The sequence below is a fragment of the Zalophus californianus genome, chromosome 11, assembly GCF_009762305.2.
Source record: "Zalophus californianus isolate mZalCal1 chromosome 11, mZalCal1.pri.v2, whole genome shotgun sequence".
NCBI classification, from domain to species: Eukaryota; Metazoa; Chordata; class Mammalia; order Carnivora; family Otariidae; genus Zalophus; species Zalophus californianus.
The window spans coordinates 18,366,082-18,390,745 of NC_045605.1; positions in this window are offsets into that span (position 1 = coordinate 18,366,082).

Genomic DNA, 24,664 nt, shown 5'->3' on the forward strand with positions numbered 1-24,664 from the left:
ATACATTTAAGCTGCAAAGAAATTCAAATTTCAAAGAATTTTTTTGCTTCAGCAAAGACCGTTCTCCAACAAATATGAAGCGCTTTTTTTAAAGATTTTATTTATTTATTTGAGAGAGAGAGAATGAGAGATAGAGAGCACGAGAGGTAAGAGGGTCAGAGGGAGAAGCAGACTCCCTGCTGAGCAGGGAGCCCGATGTGGGACTCGATCCTGAGACTCCAGGATCATGACCTGAGCCGAAGGCAGTCGCTTAACCAACTGAGCCACCCAGGCGCCCAATATGAAGCTTTTATTGACTGAATTCCTATTCTGTTTTGGACACAGTGTGAGGGACTGGAAATGCAGATGGACCTAGTCCTGCCCTCATGGGGATTCTATTCTATTAAGAAAGTCTCAAGATCATGTGTTCAGGGCACTTGGTTACGTGTCTGTCAATGAGACCTAAAGAAATTGTATAAGTCCTAGAGACGAGATGGAGAAGAGAAGCTGGCCGGCTCACACCTCTTGGTGTCTAGCTAACCTCAACACTCACAAGGTAGAATTGGAGCAAAGTCTGAGCCTATCTGTGACAACCCAACGGCCAGAAAAAAAAGCAACAAAAACTATTTGGGTCAGTCCTCTTCCCATTCAGCTGAAATGGCTCTCGTCACTAATGCCTTAGGAATTACTAACCCCTGGTTACTGTTCAGTTTTTCTCTTGCTTGATCTCACTCTGTCATCAGCTAATGAAATATTCCTTTACATACACCCAGCACTGCGGTGCACTTCCACATAGTAGATGCTCAGTAAATACAATGTATGAAACAAAAATAGACAACAGTTAAGAAATAGAAATGGCAACTTTTATGATGGAGATGTGATGTAGTCAAGATGTGCTCAATTTTTTATGGTCCCTTATTTTGGATGGTACAATTAACCCTAAAACCAATGCCTAAGGGACGCCTGGGTGGCTCAGGGGGTTAAGCGTCTGCCTTCAGCTCAGGTGATGATCTCAGGGTCCTGGAATCGAGCCCTACATTGGGCTCCCTGCTCAGCAGGGAGTCTGCTTCTCCCTCTGCCTGCCACTACCCCTGCTCTTGTGCTCTCTCTCTGACAAATAAATAAATAAAATCTTTCAAATAAGTGCCTGCAACATGCTATTAGATAAGCAATCCTTTGTTACTCTGAATTTCACTACTCCATTTAGTTGATGCTTCTTCACCCTCTACCTTCATCCTCTAATTCATTGGCTTTCTGTTGGAGCTTCTACAAGTGCTCTTTGGAGCATACCAGTAAATGCTGGCTTTGTTTACTGACCACCCGAGGTTGCCTAGAACACACAAAGGGGATGGCATCAATGTAAGCTCCTATGGTCATGTAACACCTCATAGGCCGAGCACCCAAAATGCTAGCAAAAACAAAATTGGTTCCCCAGCTTAGTTTTAAGGCGCTTCAGGATATTTGCTTGTTATATTAATATTTTTCGAACTTTCTTCTGGTTCTAGGATCTGTCTTCCTCCCACACCCTCCTGAAGTTTTCTGACTGCCCCACTACCCCCCAAACCAGTATGTGAGGGCCAAACAGCCCAATCTCCCCTTCTCTCTATCACTAGCATTTAAGTCATGAGTTTTGTGCAAATAATCACTGGACTATATAACCAGAAGTATGCCCTCTACTTTATAGAAGAGCCAGTAATCTATCCAATTCATACCTATATTCAATAAACCAACTTCCAACTATTATAATCCTATTTTATACTGAAGCAGAAGTTCTCCTAATTAACACTATCACTGGGTGAATGTAGCGGTGACTGTAAGGGTAATTTAATTTTATCCTTGCTACTACACTAATAGAGATTGAGATAAAGTTACATCATTTTTTAAATGCCCCAGCATTCCATTCGTTCTTTATTCTGGAACTAAATAAATGGTTTTAAACTATTCTTCATTCGGAATTCTAAAGACCTTGGCTGACCATCCTCTGATCCACACAGCATTCTCATAACTGTCCTTCCAAAGATTTCAGACAGGTTTCCGTCTCCAAAGGCAGCAATAACAATATTCTTTTCCTAACTGTAAGAAGGGCTGCAAAATATAGAAATTTTCAAAACCGTCATCTTTTACTTCCCCTCTTTCATAAGGAAAAATCATTATTATACCCATTTTACAGATAAGAAAACTGACTTTAAGCAAGTTCAAAGACCTGCTCACATTCAAGTAGCTGGTAAGTGATGAGCTAAGAAGCAACCCCAGGTCTTTCCACGTAACAGTCCAGAGACCTTCCCACCTGACAGTCACCTCTGCACATTTCCTTGGTCCCCCTCAGGTGTTCGGAACATGCTTTCTCCCTAACACACATGTTCCTAAGAAAAAAAGCTTTTTCCTTTCTTCCCTGTAAACTGACCACCTTCAGGAATTCCTTTCAAATTCAGAGAAGACATATCTAAAACAAAGACCTAAGGGGAATTTTGTTTTTCCATATGTGCTGTCTTAAGAATTCTACTTCCTGGGAGATAGTAACCATTCTCAAATGCCATCCAGTGCTTGGCATATTTGTGGAGGTTCAACGTAATTTATACTCACTGAGGAATGAAACACCAGACCGTATGTCCCTAGAGAACAAGGTGTTAGGATGGAAGGGAGACCCAGGATCTCCTATCTCTAATCACTAGGCACCTTTGCAATGCGGCTATAAAATCTCCAGCATTCTCAGTTATCTGGTGTATTCCAATACTGTAAAGAAAAGCCCTGAGCAAGAGTCTGCAGCACCATATGCCGACTGCTTCCCTGGAGGCAGCCACACTCCCCCTTTGACCAACCTCAAGGTCGGGTGTGACTCTGACTCTGAAGGGTCATATGGCAGAAACGCTTGTGGTCAAAGAGCAGAAAGTCTGCCTGATTGCTGAGCCCAAGGAGTGTATCTCATTCTGAGCCTTTAGTGCCCTGCTCGGTGCCTAGAATACATGTAATTGGAATTAAAACTTGTGGGAAGAGAATTACAATTCTACTTTGTTGGCAAAAGGTTTTCTACCTAAGGTGAATTAGGCAACCACCTAACGCCTGGCCTGTATAGGGCTTTCCTGGGTCTCAGACCTGGAGCCCATCACAAAATAAACTCTTTCAAACGAACACAGGGACACAGACCATCCTAGATTAAAAGAAACATAAGAGTCTTGATGACCAAATGCACTGCATAGACCTTGTTTGTATCTTGATTCAAACAAATTAACTGAAAAAGCCACTTGGAGACAAATGGGAAAATTTGAATATGGATGGGATATATCAAAGCAAGATTATTGTGGGTGGGATGGCATTGTGGTTATATACGAAAATATACTTTCTAAATGTTAAATCAAATATCTGGGGGTTGAAATGCCATGACTTCTGGGAGTTCCTTTAAAATACGTTAACCTAATAAAATAGTTAAAATCTAAATGATGGATATAGAGTAGACTCTTTCCTTCTATGCCTGTTTGGAATTTTTCTTAATAAGCAATTTTTACATGAACGCAAAGCAGCCACTCATTACAAATGACAATGTTCTGCTTTTACTGACAAAAGTGGTATTTTCATAGATGAACCAATATTAATGTACACATATTCTCTTAGAAGCAACTTGTGTTTCTAGATATTTCATATGCGAGTTCTTTGAAGTGGAAAATTTCGATATTTAGAGCAATTAAATGTGTTTTATGCATGTACCAAAAGAAAACATAAAGCTTCTACAATTCTACTCGAAGTATGTCTACAGCAATCTGCATTCAGCAGTGTATACAACTGATTTCAGACCAGCTAGACTACAAGCAAACCCACTCCTTCAAAAAAATTTTCTAAGAAACCCAAATCACCAATTCTCTGATCACCCATCAGTCATGCAGAGGGGGCTGTTTGGCTTTGCTAGCCACTGGCACTTTACACACCGCATTCATTAGATTTAATAAACATTTAGGATCCTTACCGTGAACCAGACACTAATCTATGCCCTTTCCAAATTTCAACTCATTGTATTAATAATAATCACCCTTGGAGCAAATGTTATTATTATTTCCCAGTTTACAGAAGAGGAAGCTGAAATATCGAGATGCTCAGTATCAGACCTTGCGGTGGCAGAGTTAGAATTTGGGTAGCCTGGCTTCCAGAGTCAGATCTGAAGCCCCATGACATGGCACCTCTCTATTCCAGTGATTAGATTAATAGTCCTTGATGTGCTACTTTTTAAATAAAAATGAAAAATTAAATTATCCATCTTTAGTAACTTATAATAATTTTTTAAACATCCAAGAACTGTAGAGAACATGACACAGGTAGAGTTTGAATCAAGTATCCTAAGAGAGAATCCAATGGATTTAAGAGAACACAACTTGCTTAAGTGTGACTTTCCTCCAGGGCTCACCAGCCCGAGAACTGTCTTGGCCTTCCCTCTTGCCCCTGTCTCTCCAGGCGGCTCTCCTCTCCCTTTCCTCCCAGTGAACTATTTTGAAAACCAGCCTGTCATCATTGTCCGCGAAGATCTGACCCCAACTTGGACTGGAGGTCTTGGTCTCACCTTCCTCCGCATTTCTGGCGTGCTAGTTCCCCATTATAGCATCTCTCATAGGACATGGCAGATGGCTGTTGCTTACCCCCCCCCCCCATCTCAGGGTAGTTCAGGGGATTCTCAGAAAGAGAAACTATGTCTTCATCTTCGTTGTTACTGGAATCTGGTACATCTCCTGGCTTGGAATGGGGCCTTGGCAAATATTTAATTTGTTCACTGTATCTTGCAGTACATCAGGGTCATCGGAGTACCCTGCTGATATTTCTGCCCTAACACTTTAGAAGCTTGACTAGGACTCTGTGTACCAAGTTTATCTTCACCATCAGGCTAAGGGCCTTGGGGACAAGGGAGGAGGCCACTACTTTCTTGTATCCCTCACAGACCCTACCACAGTGCTTTGCTCATGGTCGATGTTCAAAGATAAATAATTACCAACATTAATTATCATTCCCCTGTAGATATGTAGAAGTGCCAATGACTAAAGTTCCAGTTGAAGGAATGATAGACAGACCAAATATTTGTGACACTGTTCTCAAAAAAAAAAAAAAAAAAATGAGGTCTTTAGCCCAGGAATGGGGCACCAAGCCTCTGGGAGGTGATGTGCAGCCAACTTGATGCCTCTGTCTCCTTCAGTCATGGATTCTGCCCTTTAGAATAATTTCAGTTGAGCCGCGAGGAGAGGCTACTAGTAGAAGCAGAAGCCTGTTTCTTCATGAGAACACAAACACATAAAAATAAGCACAGAAGATTATCTTGGGAGATGATGACACCAAAAACTAAGAGTATGTGGGAACCGTTTACAGTGCTGTTACCATAGGATTGGCCTCAAATCAAACATGGTCAAGTCCTAACTACTATCTGAAATCAACAGTCTTGTCATTGCTTGGTTTAGGTCTATTTAGAGCTCAAGGTACAGCAAACATAAAGCAAAATGGGGAGGAAGAGATCATAATTCATTCATGCTACCATTAATTTCAATATTGAGTGTAACCACCAGAGTGAACCACAGTTTTGAGAAAATATATTTTAACCCTTCCCCTGCTGGAACCCTCTAACTTCTTCCCATCCCTGAAAAAACCAAGAGATACTTTACTTGACAAGGAAGCAAGCCTTGAAAACTTAAGGTAATTTACACCAGAATTTGACTTTGTGATACATAATTCAGAATGCTTTTTCATTATAAATATATGTTAAAATATTGTCTACTCATAACTATAGACCTGTACCGTCCAAAAGAATGGCCACCAGCCACATGAAATACAGCTGTTGATACTTAAAATGTGGCTAGTCCAGACAGATGCATTGTAAGTATAAAACACACATCAAAATTCACTGACTCGGTTAAACAAATGTATAATATCTCATTCACTTTTTATATTGATTACATGTGGAAGTGATAATATTTTGGATATGTTGGGGTAAATGAATTGTATTATTAAAATTAATTTCACCTGTTTATTTTTACTTTTTTAATGTAGTTACCATAAAATTTAAAATTACACATGTGGCTCACATTTGTGTTATGGGCCTACTGGATAACACTGCTATAAACTACAAGACAGCAGAAATCCAGTAAGACATAGCTTATGCTATAAATCATCTTCCCTTAAGCCTCTCCCCCACCCAGGTACAGCTAGAATAGTCCAGGAGCAGTTTAAGTATGTGTAGTGCAGTTCACCACCGCAGAAACTGGGAAAATCATAGCCAAGTCTAAATGGAACTAAGATGATACAAGGGGGAAGAAGTGCGGATAACACAAAAGAACAGAAAATTCTAAAATCATATCCTTTGACCCTGGAAATCAGAGATATGAAGGTCACTGAAAACCCACGCTCGGACAGAGACCACTTCCTCCCAGCTCAACTCTACCATATTCAACTCACTGATGAAGACTCCCCCACCCCAGGAATCTTCCCAGTTCCCTGTCCTCAGGAGACACTAAGCAGTACAGAGCTTGGTAATGGGAGACAGACATTCCTTCTGTTACCATAGTTGGGTAGTTGTTGAAGGTCCTTAATACCTGCGGTAAATTTCCAGGTGCTCTATATGGAAGGAATGGAAGTCTTTGGTCCTTTCAAACAAGTAGGTATCATTTATTTCTTACATTTCCATTAAAAGCACAAGAGGGGAAAGCCCCAAAGGGAATAATACTTACGAAATAGAAAGCGATTATCTTTCTTTTTACTCCAACTTCCAAGACGAGGAGGAAAATTCATTGATGAGTATTTATTAACTAATGATGAAAGAGCACTTCAAAAATGAAAATGGCCCTGAAACGCACTGCATTATTCTGATTGCAGAAAATGGGAGACTAAAGAGAAAGAGTGCTCTATAAAATGTCCTCTGCAATTGGCTCCGTCTCTCATGGGCCTCTCAGATTCCTTTGTCCCTCCCACGATAATAACTTGTCTTCATGGCCATAGCCAAGAACACATTCTTTGTTTGGTTACATAAGCTTCTAAAAATAGCAATTTATCATGGAAATGCTAAATGACCCTTGAAGATAGTGTTCTGATGGGCTATTAAGTTATTGGTGTGTCTATCTTCTGATTCGTATTATAATTAAAGATAAAAAATCCTTTTTGATGCTTTTAAAACCTTAAAAGTATATCAATTTTCATGCTTTGGGTATTTTTATCTTAAAAAAAAAAAAAAAAACACGAAGAAAAGTTTCCCGTGGTCAAAGTAGTTTTACCACAGATATGGAGATGAATTTTTCTCTTTTATTAATGAGGTTTAATGAAAAAAAAGGAGGCTAATTCAAAGGGTAATTTATTTTTTTTCTGTCTGTCTAGCTAGGTTTGATAAATGAATTCAAAGTAAAAGAATCAGAGAAATTAGCTGGCAGAATATTTAAAGGAAACCTAATAATGCATTGTTCATTTCTTAAACCTAGCACTTTAAAACTGAAAGTCCCAAGATGTAATCTAGTTGATGCCTCCCTAAGACCAGAGAGGTTGAGATGCTTGCCAAAGTTACACAGCAACACCAGCTTGCTGTCTTCTGCCCTGGATCACATATTATCATTCTCCTTGACACCAAGTGAATGAATGAAAGAAGTGCCTCAAACAGAACTTGAGTACTCTTGGATGTACAGAAAACCAAGGTTTTAAGACGGAGCTACCAAACTCAGAAAAAAAATATAGGGAAGTCAGGGAGACTTTCTTCACAAAAGCTCACCAAATGACTAAGATTATATAGTCAGGAAGGCTTCCTATATAGTAAACTTATTCAGGTGTGGGGTTTTTAGTGTTTTTGTTTTTGTTTTGGCAGCATTTTAACTGAGGTAAAATGCACATAAAAATTAACCATTTTCAAGTGAACAATTCTGGGGAAGATGATTTAGTACATTCTCAATGCTGTGTTCATCTAATTCTAATACATTTTTATCATCCCAAAAGAAAACCCTATACCTATTACACTACTACTCCCCATTTCCCCCTCTCCCCAGCCCCTGGCAACCACTAATCTGCCCTCTCTATGGATTTACCTCTTCTGGATATTTTATATAAATAGAATCACACCATATGTGACCTTTTGTGACTGGCTTCTTTCACTTAGTATAATGTTTTCGAGGTTCATCCACATTGTAGCCTGTTCCAGTGCTTCATCCCGTTTTATGGATGAATACTATTCCATTGTGTGTCTATAGCACAATTTTAACACCTCCTTATCCGTACATAAAGTATTTGTGGTAATTTTTGATCTCCAGTACTGTCTGAAGAGTCCCCGCTCAGAAGCCAGTCATTTCTTGTTCAACAAAACAGAAAGCAGTGTTAATACTGCATTAAGTCAGGGCACCTGGGTGGCTCAATCAATTAAATGTCCAACTTGTGATTTCGGCTCAGGTAATGATCTAATGGGTTGTGGGATCAAGCCCTGTGCAGGGAGTCTGCTTGAGATTCTCTCCCTCTGCCCCTTCTCTCTCTCTCAAACAAATAAGTCTTTAAGAAAAAATACTGCACTAAGTCAGTGTCACAGCTGTCTTTGTGTAACTGCTATATTCTATGAACCATTTCTAGTAACAACCCTGTGGATGGAGTACTATTATCATCATCTTTATTTTATAGGTGAGGAAGCCAGGACTTTATAAAAAGCTTAAGTGGCTGTCCAGTGTCACAGTGGGGAAATGGCAGAAGGACTGGTCCCCTCCTTCTCCAGCCACCCAGCATCAGAGGTCACTCAGCTACCCACACTAACCAAGTCATAGCTCACCTCATGGATTATAAAATACTTCTACGAATTAAATTTGGAAACGAGGTCCACACATTCAGACCAAGAAAATCTTCAAGTCATAACCAAGGTGAGCTCTAAATGTACGTTTGGAAGTCAGTCCTTGTAATTCACAAGGCATTTTCCCAAGCAAAGCATTTCCCAGTTGTATAAATGGTTTGTAGATTCTCATATTAGCCCCCCAAAAACCTAACCCATCAGGTAGCAGAACTACATCATTATTACATTATCAGACTTAACCTTTACGTGTTCTATTACTTTTATAACACACCAGGTTCCAAGTTGAGAATGGAGATGTCTGAAACTCAGCCTCTCCCCACAGCACTTTGCTCCAGTACTTGTGGAAATTCCAGGAGCAGTAAGATGGTGTCCTCCTGATGAGGGGGCTTACATTAAAGAGGTTCCCAGGCAAACCTCCAAAGAAGAACAGGGCCAGGTTCGGGAGCTGAACATACTCTCAGAGCAAAGGGGCAGGATATTTAGTGTGTGGAGACATAGAACAGAGCAGGGACAAGGTTTATGTTTGGCATTTAGTGGTGAGCTGTAGGCTGACTCCAAATCATAGCCCCAAATAAGTTTTAATGTTAAATAGAAACATGCTGGAACATTATGATAGCAGAGACAAATGAGATAACACCAATTGTCCATATGTTTTAAGAACTCAAAATAATACAGAACAAATTCTTTCCTGTACAGTGCTTTTGAGTTTACAAAACATCGTAGCACCCATTGTCTTGTTCACGCAACAACCTTGTGAGTTAGGGTAGATATTAATATACCCATTTTACAGATGCAGAAATCGATTATGGCAATTAAGTGCCATGGCCACACCGCTAATAAGTTGTGGAACCAGTACTCAAATGCAGGCTTTTAAAAAAACTCTGTGAGTCCTGAGTTCTCTCTGCAACAACAGGCCACCTCAGGCTAACTTACTTTGTAGCTCAGTCATCCCTTCTCAAAATCCTAAATCCCGACACAAAGGTTACCTCAGAGTTGGTGGGAATGTAGTCGGCCGCATATACAGCAAGAGTGCTCTTCTTAAAAAGAGTCTTCTTTTCAAAGACCAGACCTTCTCAAGCAAAAATAATGTGTTATTCCAGTGATATTTACAGTTACTTTTTTTATTTTATTATGTTATGTTGATCACCATACATACATCATTAGTTTTTGATGTAGTGTTCCATGATTCATTGCTTGCATATAACACCCGGTGCTCCATGCAGGACGTGCCCTCCTTAATACCCATCACCAGGCTAACCCATCCCCCACCCCCTTCCCTCTAGAACCCTGTTTGTTTCTCAGAGTCCATAGTCTCTCATGGTTCATCTCCCCCTCTGATCTCCCCCCCGCTTCATTTCCCTTCCTACTACCTTCTTTTTTTTTTTTTTAACATACAATGTATTATTTGTTTCAGAGGTACAGGTCTGTGATTCATCAGTCTTACACAATTCACAGCGCTCACCATCGCACACACCCTCCCCAGTGTCTATCACCCAGCCACCCCATCCCTCCCACCCCCCACCACTCCAGCAACCCTCAGTTTGTTTCCTGAGATTACAACAGTTACCCTTTATTCCTACACACTGGACTTTTTACATTTACCTACAAGATTATCCCTTCTTCTTTAATTGCAAGCACTTACTCAGGGACAGAAGACTTTCCATGATACTGTCATGCTATACGTTTTTAAAAATGGAGTGACTCAAGTCCGGGGCCTCCTGATTGAGGCTCTGAGGCTCTTTCAGGCTCCAAAGTGGATGCTGAGATGATCTGTCTGGCCATTAGGCCGGGTGAAGTGGGCTGCTCTTCCCCAGGGTTAGACAGTTACAGGTAGCCTAGGCTCTAATGATGGAAGACCCGCCAGGCCCCCAGCCCTGCCATCTTGTTCTCAGACTAATTTCACAGGAACCCCTTATACACCACACTGTGGAAAAGGAAGAGGTTCTCAGAATAACTGGCATTTATAGACATGAACTTCATCAGCCAGCCTCACAAGGAATTGCTATTCTAATGCCCCCAGGATACATTATAGTTGATGATCACACATGTGGAGATGACTTATTTTTATTCCCTATAAAGAGTGACAGAGAATCTGCATGTACATTGGGGTGGGGCTGGAGGCTGTTATATAAGAAGGAGAGAGAAAATGGTAACTAGTGAATGTTCTACCCTCCTTCTAAAGCTTTATCATACCTCAGAGGGACTGACCGTAGGCATAAATCCTACAAGTAGATGCATCGAAGCCTGTATGTTTGGTTCAGTTCTGATTCATCCCATTAAGTGTCTTTCTAAGTGGTTGGGCAAATTTTGGCTCTCATACCTCTTACTGCCCAGCTTCTACTATTCCGTGGGTGATCCTCGTAAAGTACCGTGGCCCCTGACCTTCTGAGGTATCACATAATACAAACTGAATCTGGACTCAGAAGCCCTAAGAATCCTGTATTTGCTATTGATTAACCATGTGACCTTAGCTAGGCAACGAGCCGGCTGATGAGCCGGCACTTCTTCAATGATGCACAGAAAATAATAATATACCTTAGCATTGTTGTGGAAATGAGATAAAATAACATATGAAAAAGATCTTGAAAACTCTAAAGTCCTCTTCAAATATGACTTATCTACTCACTTAACAAATGTGAGTCACTATCCAGGCAAAAATAATAATCGACATCCAGATTTTCTAAGATAGAAGTTGTTCCACGGCAGGTGGGGGGGAATAAAGTGGACATTCGAATCGTTCTCTGGTAAAATCAGGCCATGGAAAGGGTCACTTGGTATGTTCTAGGCATGGAGGGCAAGGGAGGTTTGTGTTAAAGTGGTTCGATTTAATATCTGATATGTCAGTCACTATAATCACAGTTGCAGGGACTGACACATGAATGCCCCGTTGTTGAAAATCCCATAATGAAGAAGAGAATATGACTTCACTAGTCGCCTCCCTGACCCTAGTAGGAGTTTTCCATCATTTCATTAAAAATAAAGAAAAAGAAAAAAAACCTACCACATACTGCTCAATATGGTGACTGGCTCCTGAACAGTCAAGACGTTATTTTCAAACACATTCTTTCGTTGCTTTTCCATCCCCATGGGGCCCTGCTATAATTCCTGGCCTTCTGAAACCCCGTGGCTGAGCTTCCATCGTGCTGAGCAGATTTTCAAACAAAGTCCCCTTGCTGTGTGCATACAACTGCCCTCCGGAGCTGCAGGCATGCCTGTCGGGGGCTCCGATGCTGAATTTACTTCCCACATCTTGGACACATCACTCTCTCCCCCCTCCTCCCTCCAGTCCCCACTCCCCTCCCCCTTCATTCCTAAATCCCACAGCCATGACAGAAATAAATTAGCTAGAGGTACAGGTCACACCTTGGAGAGCAGTAAACGTTCTGTGGGAAATCAATAGAGAAGATGGGATTCTCAAACAGCTGAAGCAGAAGGAATGATGCATTGATGGCTATACATAAACCAAACAAAGGAGCCTGAGAACAGCCTTCCAGGGAGGGGCCGGTGCACTCCGTGTTCATTTATTCCAACACCTGAACCTGAGATAGCACCACAGAAAAGACGCTCCCCAGACACCTGTGTCTCTGGAGCTTGTTTTTCCTCAAGAAGGTTAAATGTTGCCATGCGAATATCTGTGAAAATTAAAAATGATGTTCAGATTGTGGATGCTAATGCTGGCCCCCACCCCCCGAAGCCTCCTGGAGGGTCCTGAGCTTTGTGGGGGAGACATATATCTGTTCCAGAAAGACTTCCCTCTATGGCTGCTGACAGCAAAGGCAGGGAGGGCTGGTCTACATAGTTAACTGAAGCTATGTAATTCCTAAAGCCCGAAGTGTGATGAAACCCAATAAGCTTCCGGTTCTCACAGACCTGGGTTCTAGTCTTGGCTTCGCCACTCTGTTAGCAAAAGGGCCTTGGGAAGGCCCCCTTATAAAATCAGTTGAGAGGCAATTGAGCGGATTAAATGCATGATATACACAAACACCTGGTACAAAATAGGCACTCCACACTTTCTAGCTGCTATTCCTCCCCTCCTCCACCTGAGTATGAGCAGCTGTTTAGTTTCTCTTGACTTCTGCATTTTTTTCTCCCCACAGACCTTTCACAAAGGTAGCCCCTGATAAAAATTTAATCCAAGAGAAAATTCAAGGTCTAGCAAAAAGAGGGGGCTCAGGAGAGCTTTCGGTACCTCCCCATCTGTGTCAGTGACTAAATACCACCCCAAATGAGTGTGGCACGCTTACTGTGTGAACACACTGTAAAAACAAAACCCTACCCCTAAGAACCTCATAGTCAGAAATTCTAGAAATTGCTTTTCTCTGTACCAAGAGTTCTTCTCTCCTGTAGTCTCTCTTTTTTTTTTTCACTTCCACAAAGTGCATTTATTAAAAGATTTTGTTCCCTCCGAGGCTAAGTTTCCCCTCCAGCTGAATTTCAGGCATGAAACAAAGAGTTCTAGTGGGTAAGCCCTTACAAACTATCTCATATACTGACTTTTTTACATTCTCAATTTTTTTTTCATTTTCAACTGTGGTAGAATATACAGAATATAAAATTTACCATCCTCACCCATTTTAAAATATACAGGTCAGTAACATTAAGTACATTCACATTATTGTGCAACTATTGCCACCATCTATCCCCAGAACTTTTTCCTCCTCCCAAACTGAAACTCTGTACCCATTTCCCTAGCCCTCAGCCCCTGGGAACCACCATTCTACTTTCTGTCTTTGTGAATTCGACTACTCTAGGTACCTCATATATGTGGAATCATACAGTGCGTGCGTGTGTGTGTGTGTGTGTGTGTGTGTGGTGTGTCTGCTTTGTTTCACTTAGCATATTGTCCTCAAGGTTCATCCATGTCGTAGCATGTGTCAAAATGTCCTTTTTTAAGGCTGAGTAATATTCCATTGTATGTGTATGTACCACATTTTGTTTATCCATTCATCCATTGTCAGACACTTGGGTTGCTTCCATCATTTGGCTACTGTGAATAATGCTGTCATGAACATGGGTGTTCAAATATGAAAGCAGGGTCATTTATTTGGGGTATATACTCAGAAGGGGAATTGCTAGATGGGATGTAATCCTATGTGTATCTTTATCTTTTTGAGGAACCGCCATATTGTTTTCCACAGCAACAGCACCATTTTGCATTCTCACAGTGTCCGGGATTCCAGTTTTCCACATCCTCACCAACACTTGTTATTCTCTTTTAAGTAGCCACACTAATGGGGGTGGTGGTTCTCCCATCTTCTCAGGGAATATGTGGAAATATGTGTGTGTCAACAATTTGTTTGGTACCCTGATTTGTTGTTCATCTCTCATTGCATACAGGAACAACTTATGGTCAACCAAATTCTGCTCTGGCTACATTTTCTGCCTAGTTCCCTGTCTTTTCAAAGACTTCCATCTTTCACTAATCTGGCTAATATAATTTGGGCAAAGAAGATTTTCCAATATTCTGATAGAAAGCAGGTTGCCCAGCTCAGCCAACCGTGCCACCTCTCATGGAAGTAAGTGAAGGAGAAGCCTTTTCGGAACAGAAAAGCAGAAGGCATGAGAACCCTCAGATAGCAGCCAAGTGGGAAAGAATAACTATAGGTAAAACAGGCTAAATTAAAAAAAAAAAAATCACTTTAACCTTTGGTCATCCCACCTGAGGAAATTCTCTCTGCCCTTCCAATTTTCAGGTGTGAAAAGCGAGGCACCGTGAATTGGAATAATTTACTCAAAGTCACACAGCTAGAAAATGCCAAGGTCAGAACCCAAATCTCAGACATTTCACCCCAAATTCTGTTTTTAAACTACATGATACTACCTAGTAATTACCGGGCTTTTCACTTCAGAAGCTGCAAAACTTTTAAGGACCTATTTGTGGGGTAACAAAAAGATGCATTTCAATTTGTTGTTCAAGTGGGGTGGCTCCCCAAAAGCAGGTAGTGTGCATAGAGCCAGCCAATTAAACACTAACCCTTCATGGGAACAGACTGGCCCAACTCTGTACAATACATGTTGACTGATCCAGAATTAGGCAAGACTGGCATCTCCCATCTAAGGAACTTGCAGAAATAGCACTCAGTAGCTGAGAGGCTACTGGACCACAGCTGTCCACCTAGAATGCTTCCTGGAGGTTTTCCTAGTACACGTGGTATGCTATGCTCAGTTGGTCAATCACGTGAACCCTCTTTGCTTCAGTGGCCATATACACTTGTCTCCCAGCAGATTTCCTCCTCTTTAAACTTTCTAGGGATATTGTGAACTTTAAAGAAGCTAATGTTGGTAAAGCATAAAATCTAGTAGAGGATACATAATAGATGCTCAAGAAAACAATACCCATCTACATCCCTCATCCTCCTACAGTGGACAAGTGACTGAAGGTCATGGTAAAACCTCTGAACTCTAAAGAAGTTAGGAATTTTAAATAGACATTTAAAATCTTTACTCATCATCTACTGTCCCTGAAGTTGGCTTCATACTTCTGCGCCACCACACATATTTTGTCCGTAAGTGCTCCATGCCTTTATATGTACCATTTATTCAGCCAGACTGAATGTGCTCTGAGGGGAGTGGCTCTTCCCTCTGGTTTTGCAGCCCTGTTATGGTGTGCTTACAGTTCTCAACTCAATTACAAAGCACTGATTTGGTCAGAAGTGGGCCTTGGAGCTTTCTCTCTCTAAGGGGATCTTTCTAACATAATGCCAATGTGTAAGCTCAGAGACTCCATCAACCTCAACAACCCAGTCAATGCTGGTCCGAAGGGCCAAGAAATACAAATTCTTGACAATTCTACAGCCTGTGAGCACAAGTGCCTTCACTTGTTTCTCAATACTCACTGAAGCTATGAGCCTAGAATGGCCTCTGATTAGCCATTCTTCCCTTCAGAGAGGCTTCTCACACACACGAAGTCTGCTCAGCAGCCAGTGAAGGCCACCAAAGATGATTAGATTTGACTCAGCCATACTGCTTATCCCAGACACATCGTGCCTGGATAACCTCCCTTCAGCCTCTCCCCAGGTGGGGATGAAGAATACCGCTTTTCCCTTTGTTAGCTCCCTACCAGCAGTTAGCATGGTTTTTGTATTTTCAATAAATATGCCTTAAGTGCTATTCATAGGATAATGGTAACTCACCAACACAACTGCCCTGAGAATCTGGGAGTTGAGCTAAGAGCTGATTGGGATTCACAATGAAACATCACTGGCGCTCACCTTGGGTGATAAAGAACACAAACAACAACAAGAACGGGCATGACTCAGAACCTTGTATGGTTCACTGTGCAGGAAGCACCATACTAAGTCTTTTACATACATCATCTCATAGAATCCTCACAGTAACCCCGTGCTTGGTATCCCCTTTCTACCTACAAGGGAAAAAAGATGCAGTGAAGGGCGCCTGGGTGGCTCAGTCATTAAGCGACACCTTCGGCTCAGGTCATGATCCCAGGGTCCTGGGATCGAGGCCCGCATCGGGCTCCCTGCTCAGCGGGAAGCCTGCTTCTCCCTCTCCCACTTCCCCTGCTTGTGTTCCCTCTCTTGCTGCGTCTCTCTCTGTCAAACAAATAAATAAAATCTTGAAAAAAAAAAAAAAGATGCAGTGAAACCCAGTAAAGCCCGGGCACTTCCTCACTGTGCCATATGGCACACACCTCGGGGTCCTACACATAGGATTCAGAGCCAGCTTCCCAACTCCCTAAGTGTGACTGTGGGTGAAGTACATAAGTTTTCTGAGTTTTCTCCTTCATTATGGGACTCACAGTATTTAAAGCCCCTGCCACACTTTGCACCTTCATGAACCACAGGACTCCTCTTTATGTACCCTCCCTACCTCAGGAACCCCGAGCTCCCCACACAGATTCAGGATGGTCTAGAATTTCAAACCCTGAGCTGGGCAACCTGAACTCCCATCCAGCCTCTACCTGACCTGAAGCAGCAACTCATCCAGTCTTCCAGTATCATGCTTTGTCAGATGAAAATGTCAACACTGGGCCAATCGATTTTAATGGGTGGTGTTAAAGATAAAAGGAAAGACGAGAAAGTTCCCTGAAAGGTCTCAAGTGCTTATCTGACTCAAGAAACCATTACAATAACAGAGTCAGTTGGAGAAATTGTTGCACAGAATATCTGCCATTGTCCAAAACCTCCTAGCGAATGGAGAAACTGAGTCCAAGATGCAGAAACTCACCTCAGATCATTCCTTTTAGTGTGTAGGTGAAGTCTTAAATTGGAGCTTGAAAGCTCTGTGTGCTGATTCTAACTTGGCCACTGCTTTGGATAAACCACTGCACTTCCTACAAAATAAGGATATGACACTTGCCTTCCCCAAGCCCCATGGGCAGGGTATGGGCAGGAAACAAAAACACCCAGAACACTTGAGACAAGAAAACCTCTAGGAAGTCAGTTACACGCCTTTTTAAAAATGTGATGTCAGGCTTTTTTTTTTTCCTCCCACTCACTTTCCCTTGTCACAATCTAAATTTTATCCAGATGTGAACACGAAGAGGCCTCTGGGTTTCCTTTGTCCCTAGAAAGGTTTTGTGCCATTCTTTGAGACATAGGTCATGAAGGGGTACAGCGTTGAGGAGGCGCTCGGTGATAGGAAAGGGGAGTCGGAGGAAAGAATGCTCCAGAATGTGTGCCTCCTCTCTTTCTATACAGACAGAGCCAAGGCAGTGAAAGGGTCCCTGACACCAGACAAATGCCCTTGGCCGTGCAAAGCCTCCCAAGCTGCACTGTCCCACAGCCCAGCCCGCGTGCGTGCGCACGCACACACACACGTTCGTGGAGAACTGTGCTCTCCATCCTAGGAAGGATTTGTTGTTTCAATTAAACTTATCAAGATCTATGCCACATGTTAGGGAAGAAAGGAAAAACCAAAACAAGACTGAATTACTGTGGCTATCTCCTTGGGGATCAATCTATAGCAAATAAACCACCATCTCTGCGTCGAGAAGCTTTTACTTATGAAAAGCAGAGGCAGGTGCAGAATTGCAGCAATTGGTACTAAATCAAAGCCCCGGGAGCAGAAGGAAGTGGATTTAGATGCATCCACTTAGCTTCTCTACTTAGGTCTAAATCACAGGACGGGGAGCGGCATCAGAGGCCTGGGGGGGGTCTGGTTCTTCCTCATCTCCCCTGAGGTCCTTTCCCACTTTGCTCACGCTTCAGCTTCCCAGTAAGAACAGATGGACAGAAGTTAAAAAGAGCGAGGTCAGCTCATCAGTGAAGTCCTATTTCACACCCTGCCCCACCTCTTATCAGCCCTTTCTGGGACATAAAGATGGGGAATGAAGGGCAGGGGTGCTCCTGCATCTGATTCCGAATGGAACTATGGTACTTTCATTTACATCCCTTGAATAGCTAGCTGGTCAGTCTGATTTACACATTGGTAATATGTGATGCTTTGTATCCCGGCAAATATTTAATCCCTGACTGATCAATAATCCTCGCCTGGCTGTTCTGATTTTGAAAAGAAATAAATCCCCTTTTACTCTTAAAATTCTTGAATAAAATTAAACTGCTTTAGCCCAGGATGCACTGTTCCTTCATGAAGCCATGTGGCTTCCTAACCTCAGTCCTCAGATGTTTTAAAGGGGCCGTCTTTGCGAACTTGCTTTCTCTGAGATCCTAACATCTCTCTCATCGGAGTTTTCTGTGTCATCACAGTTGATATGTAAGACAGCACACTTTAGAGTCTAATCCACTTGCTTTTAATTCAAAAGTAAAATTGTTAATCTAAACTAAACCAAGGAGTATATGGCATGCAATATTTTTTTGCATTCACTGCTTATATTCACCAAGAAGGTCTTGATTTAATTTCTTCATGACAAACCTTGTTTCTGCCTTTCTTACATATTGTTTCCCTCCAAAACTACATTTTTTAAAAAACTCGACTCCTACACAGATTCTAAAAAAACTGTGTCCCTTTCTCAGAGTTAACGTTGAACACTGCAAAAAATGCACATTACCATAGAAAGAGATGACTCTCCTCTCCAGAAGGGGCTCACAATGCAGCCCCAAAACCCACCAAAAGTTCCAAAAACAACAGCAACGAAAAACAAACTCTCTTTCATCTTTGGCAGTAACAAAAGCAATAACTTTCACCAAACCAACCCACGCCAAGAATTAATATAACACAGAACACATCCACATTCAGACCATTAGGGCTACATCAGCTCGCCACAATATTTGTTTGAAAAACACATAATTTGTGGTAAAGAGACAGAGAGAGAACTTCTAATACAAAAAGAGGTTCTTTCAAATGCAAATTAACCCAAAGACATAGTTTCTCTGTGTTTGGAAAATCACGCCAACATATGAGAAACATACTTTTTGTGTGAAAAAAAAAATTGGTGTACACCCACTCAGTTGAAAAGGCAATTAAATTTGCTGTAGATTACCTTCACAGTTGAGAAAAGTTAACTCCTGGTTCCATAAGTCCTTAAGGACTTTATTAGCATTCACTGACCTAAGCAGTCTTCAGCTCCCAGGTAGCAAAGTTTCTTTTCTTCTCCAGTGAAATGCTCAAGTGGACACTGAAGGACATTGTATTATTGAACTGATCGGAAAAGAATATTGTTTCCAATCTTCTGTCAGAAAGGAAGAAAGGAGGGAAGAAAGGAAGAAAGAGAAGAAAGAAAGAAAGAGAAAAAAGAAAGAAAGAAAGAAAAGAAAGAAAGAAAGAAAGAAAGAAAGAAAGAAAGAAAGAAGAAAGAAAGAAAAAGAAAGAAAGAAAGAAAGAAAAGAAAGAAAGAAAGAAGAAGAAAGAAAGAAAGAAAGAAAGAAAGAAGGAAGGAAGAAAGAAAGAAAGAAAAACAGGGCAAAATGCAGTCTAATCGAGCATTCTTCCTGGTGGAAAAAAAGTAAATCCAGTATTCTGGAACGAGTTCAAACATAGCTTGACAGTCTACAGGAGAATTTACACTGAGCATGCTTAGCCCCGCACTGCTTGCATGAGACACTCTTAATGAATATTACTTCCTTCCCACTGGCTATTCCTGCTGGAAGTCCACACCCACTCCTCTTTCAGAAGTCAGGAATTCAGCTTCAGCCAAAGTCCAGAAAACATGCTTATGCAGAGGCAAGGCCCCACCGATCCATAAACTTTCAGGTTGTGACCTGCAGGTCAGTTTGACAAATAGAACATGGGGGTGCATTTTTCTCTGCCCTTGGTTGTGTTCCCAGCTTTGTGCCTGTCCTACACTGCAGTTCCCCCGGAGAAAAGAAAAATAGCTTTCTTGCTAAAGAACACCTCGTCCTAAATGCCAGTGAGAGGCCTTTCCGATCAAGCTTCCAAACCCAGATCGGAATAAGAGTCATTTGCATATTCAAACACAACGTGAGGATTTAGCTTCTGGATAAAATTGTTGGAAATTTTCTACCCAACGCATATTCTTTCTGATAACTTAGACATCACCACTCTTTAAAATGCTACATGCCGGGGCACAACCTGAAAATATGTTCAAAATTCAGATTTCATCTGTCGTGCTGTCTAGGTCACACTAAAAAACAGTTTTGTTGGTCTTTTTTTAAACAGTGCTTTCCCTTTGCCTTTTCCTAAATCTCTCTGTCATCTTCAATGACAGCAGACCTGAAATTCTGGAAATTTAAAAATAGACTACTTCTCTGACAGTCAAAAGGCAGGATTCATACTCTGTAAATGGAAAGGGTTAAGGGGAGGAGAAGAAGGGGGAGTGTTAGAGAGAGGGCCTAATACAGACAGCACAGGAATGAATGGAAGGGCATTTTATATTTAAAACGATTAATAATAATAAATATCTTTTGTTGTCCTTCTGGTATTTTCAGGGTGCCACTGACATGTTTCTATTCTCTATCAAATTGCAAATGATAAATATTATTAGATACTCATTTGGAATTAAAGTGCTTATTTGCCTAGACACACACACACACACACACACACACACACACACACACACAAAAACGTACGTCAATTTGTGTTTGAAAAGAAGTGATGTTCAGAGCCTCAAAGGCAACAGCAATTCTCTAGGTGTACAAAGAAATACAGTGTGCCCAGCCCCTAATACAAAGCCTGCCTAGGCTTCGATTGCTTCGATGAATAAAAGGGACTTCGATGTACCTTAAGAGAAAACCCGTTGCCTCTCCGTACCTGTACCCCCCTCAGCAGCTACTGCTGAGCTGCTATGACATGTTCCCCTTATCTGAGATCCTTGCCAGCTGTTGAATAAATAAAATTTCCTCAGCCATATTTTCCTTCCTGTAATTATGAGGTTTTTGGAGAGTTTAGGCATGGGGGTTGTTTGTTTTTATGCTTTGCCAAGGGGAAGAATAAAATTTAGCACCCCCCCCCCCCGGTTCTAAGTGTGTTTATTTATACCGTTCCCGAGCAAACTAAGTTTTCAGCAGTTAGATGAAGCCCAAGAGAAACTGAGTTTTGAGAGGCTAGATAATCCTCATGGCCCGGCATAAAGTGTAAAAAGGAAGGATATATTTTTGTTTGACCTAAAATGATTGCCTAGAGATCAGAGAGGCCCCACAGCGTTGATCAAGGCTGGTGCTGTGACCCATCACAGCCTTGCCTCTTTGCCATCAGGGTACACAGCTTTGTGGTCTTCTCCCACGAGGATGAGCACACATCCCTGAATCTTAGAGGGCCGTGGACAAAAAGAGTCATGATTTTCCAGCTTGAATTTTAAGACGATGCTATGATGGTCTTTACAATGACATCACACTCATCTTATCAATTAACAAATATTTCCTGAGCCCCTCCTCATACACTTACCTAGCACTGGGAATTGGTTAGTGACTAAGATGGACATAGCTCCCATCCTGAGGGAGCTTAAACTCTGGTGAGAATGTACATACATAAAGAGAGATGTAAACAAACAATAACAAACGTATTTACAAACTGTAATAAGAGAAGAAGGAAATAAAAGGGAAATGTTGAGAGAGTAAGTCGTGGAAACCAAGGCATGTGTGTCAGGGGCGAGGAGCCACGGAATCAGGAAAGGGGGAGGCTCTTTTGGAGAAATAATCATTAGCCAACCCAATGTATGTTAAAGAGAAAAATACATGACATGTTTTGGTTAAGGCCCTGAATACAAGATTAAGACATTTGGATTTGGGAGGATCATGTCTGGCATATGGCAGCTCGAACATTTACTGGACCATGGTATGTTGAATTTAAGAATTACAAGTCTATCAAGCCTACATGATTATTTTAGTCGGGAATATTTAGCTATTAATAGGAACCTGATTACAGTCTCTTCAACATCCTACAGGCTTATTTTTCTGTCATTTGAAAGAAATTCTGAGGCTGATGGCCCAAAACCTGGCCACCAGGGACCCAAGTCATCCTTAATGCATGGTGTCCATCCTCAGGTTTGCTTTATAGTCCAATATGAATGCTCGAGCTCCAACCATCACATCTGCATCCCAGCAACTAGAAAGAAGCAGGGAGGAGGAAAAAGTAAAGATGACTGCTGTATTAGTTTTTCTATTGCTGCTATAACAAATTGCCTCCAATTTAGTGGCTTAGACACACACACACAAAACACACACAAATTTATTACCTTACAGTTTTATAGGTTGGAAATCTGACAGGTCTCACTGGGGTATAATCAAGGCATCAGCAGGGCTGTGTTTCCTTGCGGAAGCGGTAGGAGAGGGTCTATTTCCCTCCCTTTCCCATCCTCTATAGGCTACTGCATTCCTTGGCTTCAGGTCCCCTCCCCCATTTTCAAAGCCAGCAGCAGCGGGTGGAGTCCCCCACACTGGGGCTCTCTGAACTCTTAACTCTTCTTCCTCTTTCACTTTCAGAGATCCTTGCAATCACATTGGGCCTGCCCAGGTAATCCAGGATCCAGCTGGTTAGCATCATTAATTACATCTGCAGCCTAAGATAACATACTCATAGGTTCTGGGGATTAGGACACGGACAACTTTGGGGAGCATTATTCTGCCTTCCACACTTGCCTTCTGCAGATCCAAGCATCTTAACACAGTCTTCTCAAAAACCTTACAAACTGTTTTTCTCTTATATTCAATGATGCCTCCTATCTGCAAGGAAGCCTAAACACAATGCACCTTTTGATACCACAGAGACCTCTTCCTAAGGAATAAGGGAGAAGAGATATTGAATAGGCAGTTGGCAATCTCTGACGCAAGTATCTAGCTTATGGAGCCAGAACTACCCCGGGACTATTGTGGTAGCATCCCAATTGGTTGGCCTTATTCTAGACAATCTGTGTTGTCTGTATCGCTACAAGTTAGATCTTTCTAAATTACATATGATTAAGACAAATTGGTGTTGTAAAATCTCCATTACCTACCTGTTTTCTATGGGGCCAAATTCTTTAACTGGATGCTGAGGGCCTTTTGCATGCTGGCCCTAAACTACCTTTTCAGACTAATTTCCACCTTTGCCAGCACATACATGAGCTCCAGCTTAACTAAGCCCTTTCATATCTCAGTACTAAACAGTTCAGTTCTATGATGCCTCCATCACCCTGGCCTCTCAATTCCTCCGTCTCTTGTCTTCCATTGATCCTGTCCTCCACCCTACCTCAGCCACTCAGGCCAATGGCAAATTCACTGATAACTGTAACTTCTCCATAATGTTCAACATCCCATTCATCCCATTCAATTAGGAAAGAATGAAGCCCCGAGACCCGGGATGGGGATGTCTGTGGTGATGTACTTGGAAATCTAGAATTCTCAGGTTACCCTGGACCTCCTGGACCTGCAGCGGTGGTCCCTCCTCCCTGTTAAAAGCTGGCATTTATGGGGCGCCTGGGTGGCTCAGTCGGTTGAGCATCCAACTCTTGATTTCGGCCTAGGTCATGATCTCAGGATCGTGAGATTGAGCCCCACATGGGGCTCTTCATGAGATGAGCTCCACATCAGGCTCTGTGCTCAGCAGAGAGTCCACTTGAGATTCTTTCCCTCTGCCATTCCCCCAGCTTGAGCACTCTCTCTCTTTCTCTCTCTCAAATGAATAATCTTTTTTTTAAAAGCTGGCATTTATGCCTTTTTTGAAGGCAGTCAAGAAACCTTGGCTTTGCAAAGGAATGTATGCTTCCTACAGGACCTAGAGACAGCCACGGAGGTGATTAATAAAAGATCCTTTTATTAATCCTAAGGTAAAGGTGATGGGCAAGCCAACAAGGAAGTTGCTTAATTCATAGGACCAAAAAATAAAAAATAAAAAAAAAAAGTCAAAGATGGGTGATCAGGAAACTGATGGTAACCACTCCAATAAAAAGTCAAAATCTTTTTGAGCAGTTTCTGGAATAGATCCAGAACCCACTGAATGAAGGAAAGGCTAAGCTCCCATGAAGAAAATTAATGGAACACAGCAAGTATATATGAAAATAATTTCCCAATTCTTCCCCAAAAGACAAAGTGATAGAAAGAAAGTAATTTATTAAGAAAAGGGGAGCGAGGAGGTATTTTGAGAACACACAGAAAGCTGAGCCTTCAGGGCTACCCTGTCAGAGTGGGGGCTTTGGGGACCAGGGAATATATGGAATTTTGTCCCAGGTCCAAATTACAGTAACTCCATTTATTCACAGGCCCACCCAGTGATCGTTTCTCTGATAGTCAAATGTACAATCAGAACTTTGGCAGGAGTTGGCAGGAGCCATACATTGGTTCCTTGGACCATGGAATTAGAGTTACCTAGTGAGGAATCCAAGAGGAATCCTCTAAATCATATTCTCTGGCTAAGATAGTAGATCCAAATAATGCTTTATCCTAGGGGGCAATGGCAGGGATAACACACCCTCAAGACCCAAAGAATGCAGGGGTGATGGTCCCCGTCACATCCCATTTAATTCACCATTCTGAAACCTACAAAACCCAGATGGATTGTGATGGATGACCTGACATACAGAAAATGTGACCAAGTAGTAACTCCAACTGCAGCTACTTTCCCAGA